At 36.5% G+C, this 8,237-nt stretch overlaps 2 long non-coding RNA genes across 2 annotated transcripts; both read left to right on the top strand.

The window, feature by feature from the left end:
* Positions 1-337: 337 nt before the first annotated feature.
* Positions 338-1,441, top strand: LOC137818879 (uncharacterized). The gene is made up of 3 exons (XR_011082162.2): positions 338-380; positions 532-606; positions 1,383-1,441. It is a non-coding gene; the product is annotated as an uncharacterized LOC137818879 (long non-coding RNA).
* Positions 1,442-6,534: 5,093 nt separating this feature from the next.
* On the top strand, positions 6,535-7,746 carry LOC137818880 (uncharacterized). Its single transcript, XR_011082163.2, has 3 exons — positions 6,535-6,684; positions 6,836-6,910; positions 7,688-7,746. It is a non-coding gene; the product is annotated as an uncharacterized LOC137818880 (long non-coding RNA).
* The last annotated feature ends 491 nt before the right edge of the window (positions 7,747-8,237 follow it).

Genomic DNA, 8,237 nt, shown 5'->3' with positions numbered 1-8,237 from the left:
TATGTCCTCAACAAGCTGTTTTCCACCATTTTCATTTTGATACAAATTTAATTTATTAAAACTAAAGATAACTTATTATTATTAGTATATAATATGTTATAATAAGTGATTAATGGACTATTTGAGTTATTGATGATACAACTCACATCTAATTGATCAAGTCTGTAACGACACTTTTTTTATAAAAAGCAGAAACAGTGTGTCCACTATCACTTTCTTCTTCATTCTTCAAAACCACTTTCTCTCTCTCTCTCTCCAATTCTCTTCTCTCCCTCTCTCTTAATTTCTCTCCCAATCTTCATCTATTTTAGAATCTGATCATACCACACTGTAGCAGAGGAGTTAAGAAACATTTCTACCCGATCAGATTTTCAAACAGAGTAAGTTCATTTTTACTCTAAATATCCTGTGTTCTCTATTTTTCCTTAGGATTTAGTCATCAATTTTGGTGGGGTCAGTTGAGAAGTTTAATCCTCTCAACTTATTCTATTATATACTGAAATTTTGTTCTGTTTGGATAATTTGCATTAGGCCCGTAAATCTTGAAGCTTATCCAAACGGTGGGGAATAAAATTCTAAAAGTTGCTTGGAAAGCAAGCAATTGAGGTAAGGGAAGCTAAATTTAATTTTTAATAGCACCCTAGGATAGAAGATCTGAATGCGGAAGGGACGTGGTCCCAATATTGAATTTCTCTTACAGGGATGTTATTTGTTTATATATTGGGTTGTTTGTTTGTATATTATTTAAATTTGTAAAAATATTATATTTTGATGATTTAGTATTAAAGTGTTATTTATTTCATGTCAAATAGACTTTTGAATATTGTGGATCAATTTTTGAATGATATTGTATGACGGAATGGTATGGAATTGAATTCATACATTTGGGATAATGTATGGACTGATGTTTGTTGTGTATTAAGTATTGATGCCTATGTGGTAACAGAGATCTCCGAGCTTCACTGATGATCTAAGTCACATAGACTAAGATATCAGGTGGTGAGAGCTGATGGGGGAGTTCATGCACACCGTGACATATGAGATGCACGGCTTGGGTTGTATTGAACTTACCTTGATCCTTTCTGTTGGATTCGCTGGTAATCTTTGGATCAGGTGTTAGTCTCTGGTAGGACTTACTTAATACGGGTCTTCCGGAAGATGTTGTTTGTTGAATATTCTGGATGTGTAGATCCATGTGAGATCTATGTGATTGTTTTGTTGTTGAGATTTGAAGAAGATTGAATAATTTGAGAAATTGATCATGTAACTTGGTTTTCTCTTTTGATTTAATTGTGTATATTATAAAATTCTATTTTCACTAGCTTACCCTTGCTTTTCTTGTTGTGTTTGAACTGCGATGACTGTACTACGTACACGAGCAGATGATCTTACAGGTGTCTGAGGATCAGAAGAGTTTTAGGGCGTTGATTATGAAACTTATATTGTATATATTTGTATTTCTATATGTCCTAATCATGTATGAGGAATGTTTTGAAAAACTTTATGCTTGTATAGAAATAAGTAGAACCTGTATTGTAATAGTTAGATGTATTTTCCGGGGTGTTACATTTAATGGTATCAGAGCGGTTCATCCTTAGGATAACCTGAGGGTAGTGGGTTTATTTTGTTTCTTCTGCGTGTAGATTTTTGGTTACGTCTAGCCTCAAGACTTAGTTAAAAGTTTCTAATAAGATGTTTGACAAAGTTGTTTTTCTTGAAATCTTGTTGTGTTCGAGTCAAGTTAATTGTTATAAATAAAGATGAAAGTATTAAGAATGAAAAGAATCTTGATAGAGTGGTGAGGGTGCACACTCATGACTAGATCAAGATTATTTTGTATCTTAATTCTAAGTAGCTAGAGTACATTTTAGGGATAAGTTTTGATTGGTTTTTTACTTGTTTCGTATGATTATTTCTTTGAAGTTAATTTGTTTTAAAGATGTAGTTGAAATTTTTTAGTAATTTCTAATCCAATTCTTTATGTGCTTAGTAGATGGCACGTAGACCACCTACTCCTCCTCCACCAGTAGATATGCCCAACTTAGCTCGGGCAATAGAGATGATGGCAACAGCCTTGCAACAACAGAGTGCTACTATGGCACAACAGCATCAGGCCGCCCTTCATCAATTAGAAACAGCTAGATTAGCAGCAGAAGCATCTCAGCTTCATCAACAACCCCATACCTTTAGTCTGGAGGATTTTCTAAGACATAATCCACCCAGATTTAATGGCAAGGTAAATCCAGATGGAGCAGACCAGTGGGTGAGAGACATAGAAAGAATATTTGAAGCTACTCAATGCCCTGAAGAGAGAAAGTTATCTTATGCCATCTATATGCTTATTGAAGAAGCTGAGTTTTGGTGGATAGGCATGAAGCAAATGATGGAAGACAAAGGAGAAGATGCCACTTGGGAGAACTTCAAAGTAAGATTCCTGGAGGAGTATTTTCCTGATAGTGTCAGGTATGCAAAAGAAATTGAATTCATGCAGCTGGAACAAGGAAATCTTTCAGTCACAGAATATGCTACTAGGTTCAAACACCTAGCTAGATTCTACACCCAGACCATGACTGAGGCTTGGAGATGTAGAAAATTTGAGTTTGGATTGAAGCAAGAACTTAAAGAAGTGGTGATTCCTATGTCCATTAGAGATTTCCCTGCCCTAGTGGAGAAAGCAAAAGTAGTGGAGAGTTTGAAAAGTAGTAGCAGACTTGCTAAGCCTCAAGTGGGAGGACCTTCTAAAAGCATGCCTAAATATGAAGATAGAAAGAAACCTTATTTCAAACCTCAATCTTATAGCAGTGGAAGACCCAGTTCTCAATCACCACCTAGTTTCAGATGTTTTAGATGCGGTGGGCCACATGTTGTTAGATTTTGCCCTCATCCAGTGTCAAATGTGACATGTGATAGATGTCACAGGTATGGTCATGCAACAAAAGACTGTTGTGTCCAATTGGGAGCTCCAAATTCTGGCGGAGTGCAGCAAGTACAACAAAATAGTAATAAAAAACCCAAAGCTGCTGGCAGAGTTTTTGCTATTAGTGGAGTTGAAGCTTCACAGTCTGATAGCCTTGTTAGAGGTATTTGTTCTATCCTTGGAACACAATTATCTGTATTGTTTGATTCTGGGGCAACCCATTCTTTTATATCTTTTGATTGTGCTAAGAAACTTAAGTTGCCAGTCCGAGAATTAGAGTTTGAGTTGGTGGTATCTACACCAACAGAAGGTATTATAGTAACTTCTTCCATGTGTGCTGAGTGTCCAGTAATTATAGATGGGCAGAGATACAAGATCAACATGATTTGTATACCTCTAAAAGATTTGGAGGTTATCTTGGGAATGGATTGGTTGTCTGCTAATCATATCCATAGATTGTGGTCGGAAGAAGTTAATTTTCCCTAAATTAGAAGGAATGCAGGTTATCTCAGCTCATCAGTTTGAGAGAGAGATACGAGAAGGTGCAGAATGTTTTATGCTCTTGGCTTGTTCTATAGTTACTGATAAAGTACAAAAAGATATGTTTGTAGTTCAGGAGTTTATGGATGTATTTCCTGATGAGATTCCTGGACTTCCACCTAAAAGAGAGATAGAGTTTGCAATAGACTTGATTCCCGGAGCAGGCCTTGTGTCAATTTCTCCATATCGGATGGCACCAGCGGAGTTAGCTGAATTGAAGAAACAACTAGAAGACTTATTGGAGAAGCAATTCATTCGACCTAGTGTTTCTCCATGGGGAGCTCCAGTGCTATTAGTGAAGAAGAAAGAAGGTTCGTCATGTCTATGCATAGATTACAGGCAATTAAACAAGTTAACAATAAAGAATAAATATCCTCTTCCTAGAATTGATGACTTGATCGATCAGTTGCATGGGGCAGTTGTCTTTTCTAAGATAGATTTGCGCTCAGGTTATCACCAAATTTCAGTGAAAGCGGAAGATGTTCAGAAGACTGCTTTTAGATCAAGGTATGGTCAATATGAATTTCTGGTTATGCCATTTGGGGTGACTAATGCTCCAGCTATTTTCATGGATTATATGAATCGGATATTCAGACCTTTTCTTGATAAGTTTGTGGTAGTGTTCATAGATGATATTTTGATCTATTCTCGTACAAGGGAAGAACATGCAAAACATCTTAGAACCGTCCTGAACATTTTGAGAGAAAAACAGTTATATGCTAAACTTTCAAAATGTGACTTCTGGATGTCAGAAATACAATTTTTAGGACATGTCATCTCTGCACAGGGAATATCAGTAGATCCTTCTAAAGTGGAGGTTGTACTTCAGTGGGAACGTCCTAAAACAGTTACTGAAATTAGAAGCTTTGTCGGGTTAGCAGGATATTACAGGAGATTTAGGAGATTTATAAAAGGTTTTTCTAAAATAGTGGCTCCTTTGACCCAATTGACTAGAAAGGATCATCCTTTTTGCATGGACTGAACAATGTGAGAAAAGCTTTGAAGAGTTGAAAAGAAGGTTGACTAATGCTCCTGTATTGACAATCCCTGATACCAATCAGTCTTTTGAAGTTTTCTGTGATGCTTCCTATCAGGGATTGGGTTGTGTTCTGATGCAGAATAAGAAAGTTGTTGCCTACGCTTCTCGTCAATTAAAGGTGCATGAAAGAAATTATCCAACTCATGATCTAGAATTGGCAGCAGTTGTCTTTGCTTTAAAAATATGGAGACATTTTCTTTACGGAGTTAGTTTTAATGTGTTTAGTGATCATAAAAGTTTGAAGTATTTGTTTGATCAAAAGGAGTTAAATATGAGGCAGAGGAGATGGATTGAATTTTTAAAAGACTATGATTTCCAGCTGATATACCATCCTGGGAAGGCAAATGTTGTTGCAGATGCGTTGAGTCGTAAAAAGATACAAATGTCTTCGCTTATGATTAGAGAGTTAGCATTGATTGAAGATTTCAGGAGTATGAATTTGGAGGTTTCCATGTCTTCAAAATTGCATTAGTTGTAATACCCTTGTTATAACTAATGAATTTCTGGAGAAGGTGAAGGAGAAGCAGTTGGAAGATTCAAAATTGAAGAACGTCATGGGCTTATTAAATACTGACAAAGCTAAAGACTTCTCTTTAGGACTGGATGGTATTTTGAGATTCAAAAATAGAATATGCATACCAGAGGATAATGAACTAAAGCAAACAGTGTTATCTGAAGATCATAAAAGCAAACTCAGTTTACACCCAGGGATGACCAAGATGTATCAAGATCTCAAGAAGTCTTATTGGTGGCATGGCATGAAGAATGATGTAGCTAAGTTTGTAGTTGCTTGCTTGACTTGTCAGAAATCAAAGATTGAACATCAACGGCCTGGAGGCATGTTAACTCAGTTAGACATTCCAGTGTGGAAGTGGGACAGTATCTCAATGGATTTTGTTACCCACTTACCACGTACTTTGCAGAAGCATGACTCTGTTTGGGTCATAGTGGACAGGATAACAAAGACGGCACACTTCCTACCTATAGACTTGAGAATCTCTATGCGGAAGTTGGCCCAGATTTACATAGATGAAATAGTCAGATTGCATGGTGTACCCTCCAGCATAGTTTCATATAGAGATCCCAGATTCACCTCTAGATTCTGGCAAACACTTCAAGAAGCTTTGGGGACTAAACTCAGACTTAGTTCAGCGTACCATCCTCAAACTGATGGACAATCAGAGAGAACTATCCAGTCCTTAGAGGATTTGCTTAGGACTTGTGTGTTAGATCATTTGGGCAGTTGGGATGAAATTCTACCTTTGGTAGAGTTCACTTACAATAACAGTTACCAAGCTAGCATAGGAATGGCTCCTTTCGAGGCATTATATGGAAGAAAGTGCAGGACACCTCTGTGTTGGTTTCAGGATGGTGAGAGTGTGTTAATTGGACCAGAATTAATACAACAAACCAATGAGAAAATCAAAATGATTCAGGAAAGATTGAAAACATCTCTCAGCAGGCAAAAATCTTATGCAGATCAAAGAAGAAGACCTTTAGAATTCTCTGCGGGTGAGCATGTCTTTTTTAGAGTTACACCGTTCACTGGTGTAGGAAGAGCACTCAAATCCAAGAAATTGACTCCTAAGTTCATAGGACCTTATCAAATTCTTCGGAGAATAGGCCCCGTGGCTTATGAAATTGCTTTGCCTCCTCTTTTAGCTAACATTCACAATATTTTCCATGTATCCCAGCTACGAAAGTATGTACCTGATCCTAGCCACATTCTAGAGTCTGATTCCATTCAGGTCAAAGAAAATTTGTCATTTGAAGTGAAGCCAATCAAAATTTTAGATTCACAAGTGAAACAACTTCGTGGAAGAAGTATTCCCATGGTGAAAGTATTGTGGGACCTCACCTCTGGAGATTCCACTTGGGAAATTGAAGAGGTGATACGAGAGCATCATACCCTAATCTCTTTCTTGGTAAGTTCATTTTCGAGGACGAAAATTTTTGTAGTTGGAGATAATGTAACGGCACTTTTTTTATAAAAAGCAGAAACAGTGTGCCCACTATCACTTTCTTCTTCATTCTTCCAAACCACTTTCTCTCTCTCTCTCTCTCCAATTCTCTTCTCTCCCTCTCTCTTAATTTCTCTCCCAATCTTCATCTATTTTAGAATCTGATCATACCACACTGTAGCAGAGGAGTTAAGGAACATTTCTACCCGATCAGATTTTCAAACAGAGTAAGTTCATTTTTACTCTAAATATCCTGTGTTCTCTATTTTTCCTTAGGATTTAGTCATCAATTTTGGTGGGGTCAGTTGAGAAGTTTAATCCTCTCAACTTATTCTATTATATACTGAAATTTTGTTCTGTTTGGATAATTTGCATTAGGCCCGTAAATCTTGAAGCTTATCCAAACGGTGGGGAATAAAATTCTAAAAGTTGCTTGGAAAGCAAGCAATTGAGGTAAGGGAAGCTAAATTTAATTTTTAATAGCACCCTAGGATAGAAGATCTGAATGCGGAAGGGACGTGGTCCCAATATTGAATTTCTCTTACAGGGATGTTATTTGTTTATATATTGGGTTGTTTGTTTGTATATTATTTAAATTTGTAAAAATATTATATTTTGATGATTTAGTATTAAAGTGTTATTTATTTCATGTCAAATAGACTTTTGAATATTGTGGATCAATTTTTGAATGATATTGTATGACGGAATGGTATGGAATTGAATTCATACATTTGGGATAATGTATGGACTGATGTTTGTTGTGTATTAAGTATTGATGCCTATGTGGTAACAGAGATCTCCGAGCTTCACTGATGATCTAAGTCACATAGACTAAGATATCAGGTGGTGAGAAGCTGATGGGGGAGTTCATGCACACCGTGACATATAAGATGCACGGCTTGGGTTGTATTGAACTTACCCTGATCCTTTCTGTTGGATTCGCTGGTAATCTTTGGATCAGGTGTTAGTCTCTGGTAGGACTTACTTAATACGGGTCTTCCGGAAGATGTTGTTTGTTGAATATTCTGGATGTGTAGATCCATGTGAGATCTATGTGATTGTTTTGTTGTTGAGATTTGAAGAAGATTGAATAATTTGAGAAATTGATCATGTAACTTGGTTTTCTCTTTTGATTTAATTGTGTATATTATAAAATTCTATTTTCACTAGCTTACCCTTGCTTTTCTTGTTGTGTTTGAACTGCGATGACTGTACTACGTACACGAGCAGATGATCTTACAGGTGTCTGAGGATCAGAAGAGTTTTAGGGCGTTGATTATGAAACTTATATTGTATATATTTGTATTTCTATATGTCCTAATCATGTATGAGGAATGTTTTGAAAAACTTTATGCTTGTATAGAAATAAGTAGAACCTGTATTGTAATAGTTAGATGTATTTTCCGGGGTGTTACAAAGTCATCCGTTGGATTGTATAAGGATGATCTCATGACGTATTCATTCAAGTTGTTTGATTGTTTCCCCTAGATGTCTTCCTCTAGGTTAGCTAGGAGAGTTTTGTTTTGTCAAACTTTGGGGTAAGTCTTGTGATAAAGATTATGGGTGAGTTAACCCGCGCTAACCCGTAGCCCATGCTAGCCAACAACGGGGCAGTTTTATACATGTTCACACAACATATAATATTTAACTTTTAAACTATCAAAATATAATATTTATACATGTTCACACAACATAAAATCAAACAATTTTATCAACTAACATCCCTGCAAGAGAAATTGAAACTTGGGATCACGTCCTCTCCACATTCAGAATTTCTAGC

The sequence above is a fragment of the Phaseolus vulgaris genome, chromosome 10 (assembly GCF_051622355.1).
Source record: "Phaseolus vulgaris cultivar YP4 chromosome 10, ASM5162235v1, whole genome shotgun sequence".
In the NCBI taxonomy this organism is placed as follows: domain Eukaryota; kingdom Viridiplantae; phylum Streptophyta; class Magnoliopsida; order Fabales; family Fabaceae; genus Phaseolus; species Phaseolus vulgaris.
The sequence above is the reverse complement of the archived record's forward strand: the minus strand, read 5'-3'. Positions and strand labels throughout refer to the sequence as shown.